This window comes from Tupaia chinensis, unplaced genomic scaffold, assembly GCF_000334495.1.
Source record: "Tupaia chinensis unplaced genomic scaffold, TupChi_1.0 Scaffold000394_1, whole genome shotgun sequence".
In the NCBI taxonomy this organism is placed as follows: domain Eukaryota; kingdom Metazoa; phylum Chordata; class Mammalia; order Scandentia; family Tupaiidae; genus Tupaia; species Tupaia belangeri.
The window spans coordinates 259,717-264,829 of record NW_006159896.1 but is presented as its reverse complement, the minus strand read 5'-3'; positions in this window follow the sequence as shown (position 1 = coordinate 264,829).

The window sequence follows — 5,113 nt, the reverse complement described above, 5'->3', positions numbered from 1 at the left end:
CCAGACCAGAACCACAAAAGAGGGAGGGTCCTCATCTGTCGCCACCCCCACTTCAGGAGCCTCTCAGGAACATCTGGTGACTTGAACTGGCTAGAGCCTAGGATCACTTCTGCCTGGGGCCTCAGCCGTCTCATCTGCAAAGGGCAGAAACCCTGAAAAGTACCTTGAAAAACTCCAGTGTCACATAGAGGGACATTATCAATGCAGCCTCTAGGCTTCCGCTGGGCTGAGTTTGTGGGTGAGCCAGCCTGGCGGGTGCAGTTCCTCCCCCAGGTGAATATTCCGCCCTGACCTGAGTGTCCTGCTCACGTCTTTCCTACAAATGGGGTCCCGAAGCACTCTGTGCTAGGCCCTGGTGGGGTTGGCCAGGCCCCCTCAAAAGTGACCATGGTTGTCTGCTCCAGAATGCCCTGCAGGGCCAAGGGTCCTCCCTCCAGAGGAGCCTGCAAATCCCCCCTCCAGCCCAGCAGAACCCTATCCCGGCTGCCCAGTCCCACTGACAGGAAGATGGGCCTCTCCTGATGGTGACCAGAGTCGGGCGAGCGGGAGGGAAGGTGACAGGACCGAGGAAGGAGTGAGTTGCTGGCTCTCAGTGCATTTATGGGGGAGGGACACGGCTGGGGCACCCAGGACCGCAGGTCCCTCTCATCCTCACTGCCCCCTCAGGTGTTAGGACCCCTTACACGGCCAAGCAAGAACCATTGGCTCACCTGAAGCTAGACCCGGAGCACATCGCCACGTGTGCAGAGACAGAGAGACAGAGGCCTGGGTGGGGGCTGTGGAGGATGAGGGAGCAGTCCTGAGCTCGCCATGTTTTCATTCTCAGGTGCTTGCGGGCTCCTACCCTGTGCCCGCCATGGACACGTGTGCTTGGGGTCTTGTGAGTAACGAGCCGGCTGCTGCCCTCAGGGTCGACAGGTGACAAAAGTGAGTAGATCAAGGCGCAAGGAGAGGGAACAAGGGTCACCATGCTCACTGGCAGGCACGTCCATCAGTGGGCCCGAGTGTGGCCCAGGGTTTCTCCAAAGCTTCTTTCTTTGTTTTTCCTTCTTTATTTTTTCCATGAGCAGGAGGGACAGGGACAGAGGACACCTTCAACAGCATTTTGACGCTGTGCTCCACCCCCAGCTCCAGCCAGCGGCGACCATGGGCAAGTGTGCTTGGTGTACTCGGGGAGGTCTCTGGCCTTGAACCGGGAACCTTCCCATGGGCCTGCCTTGCAGAACAGTGTTTTGTCACTGTACCACCACCTGGTCCCCTCAACTTTTCTTTCTGATTTACTCCACCCATCTCTCAACACGTTTCAAACACTGTTTAAGGCAGGAGACAGAGTAGTCCAGAGCAAAATCCAGACTCTCTTTCTTACTGTGTGACCTCAGGCAAGTCACTGTCCCTCTCTGAGCCTCCATACTATGTCCTCCTCTGAAAAGTGAATACGTACCCCACAGGGCTGTTGTGAAGACTCCCCAAGGTGAAGTGTAGGAACCAAGCTTCATTCTGTCCCAAATGCTGGCCAGCCGGCAGCTCTGTACCTGGATGCTGAGACTGCTGTCCCCACCCCGCCTGAGCCCTGGCACCTAGCAGCGCAGCTCATTTACAAAGGCCAGCTAAGGTCCCTGCGCGACAAAGGTCCAGCACCAGCCGGGGCTGGCCGTGATGACAAGACCACCGGGGACCGTTCGGTACCTGGCCAGGTACTCAGGCCTCTGGCCTCTCTGAGGCAGACTGTTTCAAACAGAGGTGAGCGTGGTGAGGGGAGCCCTGAGCCCTGCCCCCTGCCCGCAGGCCCACTGGTTAAAGGGAGGACTGGCCACAACTCGGGACACTGAGCACCGCCACCCCACGTGGGCAGGGCCCGGACAGCCCCTTCCCTGAGGCATGTGTTGCTCAGGTGAATTGTGACAGGTGAGGGAACGGGCTGAGGAGGCTGGGGCCCCGGGCCACCTGCTGCTCCACAGAGGGGCCAACTCCCCACCCCACACCTGCCTCACTCTAGACTGTCCAGCCCCCAGCATTACCCACAGGACCTCCACAGAGAGTCCCCGGGGAGGGAGGCGGAGAGCCGAAAAGCAGATCACCAGGGGACCCCGGGAAGGTCAGGAGACCCCAGCAAGTCAGAGCTGGAAGGGGCCTCAGGGCTCAGCACTCTCTGGCCAACTGTGTTGTACTCAGAAAAGCTTCAGCTCAGAGAGGTGGAGACACTGGCTCAGGGACCCACAGCAAGGTACTGGCTGGCCTAGGGCTGATGGTAGACAGTGATTGAGCTTTGGAGCTCGGCTGCCAGGGTCAACCCTGGGTCCATTGCTGGCCAGCCATGAGCCTGTCTCTGACCCGCTCGGAGCCTCAGTGTCCTCATCCCATATGGCAGGGATAAGGGCAGTCCCTGCGTCCAGATTGCCGTGAGAAGCGGGTTCATGTGCTGAGAAACGGCCTGGCGCCGGTGAGCACACAGTGGGTGTTGGCTGTGTTCTCGTCTCCTGTTTCGAGTCCAGTGCACACGGGTCCATCGAATGAACCTTCAGTGACCCCTCCTGTGTGCCTGGCAGTGCCGACACCAAAGACAGAGCAGCGAGTGAGACTGAGTGAGCCCACCCCACTGTGCCCACAGTCCAGGTGGGAAACATACTGGGAACGAGGAACTCCAGGGCCAGTGGGCTCGCTACTGTGTCGCCTCTTTTGGGCCCTGGGGAAGAGAATGCTAAGGCAAGGCTGGTGGGAGGAAGGGCAGGAGACACAGGCAGAGGGGCTAGCATGCAGGAAGACCTGGGGACAGGAAGGGCATACCGCTGTCCAAGTGGGAAAGAAGGTCTAAATGCTGGCGCTCAGGCCAAAGGGGAGGGGGCAGAGGACAGGCTGAGGGTGGGCTGGCCATCCGGAGCCTGGGAGATACATAGCCCCAGAGCCAGAGATAGTTCAAGAGGGAGGGAAGCAGGCTTGCATTTTAGAACGCTCTGGCTGACGCAGGGAGAGCAGATTGGATGTGGGAGGTGGGCAGAGAGTAGGGACCCCGAGGGGCAGGAGATGGAGCAGCCTGGATACTAGCAGGGCCAGTGGGATGGGCAGAAGGGAACTGACTCATTTAGGCCAGCTCCCAGGGCTTGGCATGTGGCTGCAGGGTAGGGAGGAGGAGCTGGCCGGCCCCTGGGATCTGCCCAGGGTGAGGGGCATGGCTGGCAGTGATGATTAGGAGCAAGTTCAGGAGCAGGGAGACCCTGCATGTAGCTCTGGTCACCCCAGCAACCCAGGCACCTCAGCAGGACCAGCCTCTGACCTGAGTCCTGCTTTAGAGAACAGCACCTTGGGGCGGGGGGCATGCTCAGCTGAACCCCTTGGGGTGCCTGATCTGGGCACCTGCAATCCTGGAATTCGTTCCACTTCTTTTGTCTGTTTCCCAGAGGGCTGTCTGAGCTGTCCATTTGGACACCCCTGCTTCCTAGGAGTGGCCAGGAGGTGGCTGTTTGTAGGGGTGTGGATAGTGCATATGCATGCAGGCTCGATTGTCCACACCTGAGCCGTGAAACCCCCATGGAAAAGGACAAAACCTGGAGCAGTGAGCAAAGGGGGTAGGGTGGGAGGCCACAGGCCAAAGGCTGCGCCCCCCACTGCAGTGCAGACTGCCCCGTGTGAGTTAGCACAGGCCCGGCCTCAGGGGTGTCCTCACCAAGGTGCACCTGCCAAGCAAGGACAAGAGGGCATTCATTTCAGCCGCTGTTAGCTTGATTTCTAAACTGTAAGTACTCAGACATGAGGGATGTGGACCTGGCTGGTGCTCCTACCCAGGGCTGACCCCGGTGCTATCCAGAGAGAAGCAGTCCCCCTGGGCCCTACATGGGGTCCTACTTCCTTCACAGCTCCCCTCCCCCTTCTCTCTGCACCCCTGAGCTTAGCCTCCTCCTGGCCTTTGTCTGAGGTCCCCCTGCCTCCCTATGGGAATGCTTCACCCCAGACCCTTCCTGCCCTCCCTTTCCCCTTCCCAGAGCCAGGAGGCCCCAGGCTCTCCAGCTCAGTCACCAATTTTACTTGGTCACAGGAGGGATCTAGAGCTCCTTGAAGCAACACTGCCCAGCAGAAACTGCGTCTAACACTGGGTGGGAGTCAGAGCTGGAGCCCACACAGCCTTGGAGTCAAATCCCAGCTCTTTGTTGCTGTGTGACCTTGGGAGGCGGCTTTGCTGTTCTGAGCCCTCTTCTGAAAACCATAACAACTGTGGTTCTTGCAGCGAGGAGGCAATGTGGAACGGCACCCACGTGTGCCCAGCACTTGGCAAGAACTCTGGGAAGGAATTAGGAAGGGCAGAAGTTACATCATTCAGCTCTTTCTGCAGCTGAGAAAACAAGCCGAGGCTCAGCGAGGTGAAGCCTGTTGCCCAAGGTCACACAGCCTGTAGCTGGGCTGGGGTCCAGGCCAGGGTTGGCGGTCCAGTGCGCTAACACGAGGACCCCGCCGCAGACCTGCGCTCATGTTACTTTTCCCCGGTCTCCCTAGCCCTCGGGCGCCTGAAAGGCTTGTGGGGGTCCAGAGGCAAGTGGCATGGCCTGGACAGAGCTCGCGGAGCGGAAAGGGTTAACGCGCTCCGCCGCATTGGGCCGGCCTCCAGGGGAGCGAGCCAATGGGCGTGCGCCGCGATGAGGTAATGCCAGGACCGCGCGGAGTGGGCGGGGCTGGCTTGGACCCCGCAGAGCTCCGCTTCCCTTCTCTTCCCAACAACCCCTCACCTTTGACCTGGCTGTTCTCCGCCCCTTCCCCCAACCTTACCCCTTGCAGAAACCGGGGCTGGAGCTGAGGGTCTCCGGAGCCCCACTTACGGGGCCGCGTGCCCCCCTGAATGCCTGCGGCAGGAACACTCAGGCCCTGGCCTCAAGTCACTCTCACTCTCTGGGCCTCGGCTTACCCTTCTGCAAGGAAGGGAATCTGTGGTCACTGGAGGCCACAGCGGACGTCGTTGGAGCCGGGGCAGTCTGTAGCTTCTCCCAGGCCTCGGCACTTCAGCAGGCCCTGCCCGGCCGTCCTCAGCCAGCACCCAGCGCCAGGGCCCGAGGGGTTCTCGGCTAGGGCTGGGAGCCTCGCCGCCATCACCCCCGCCACCAGGCCCTGACCTGACCCTTTGGCGGCC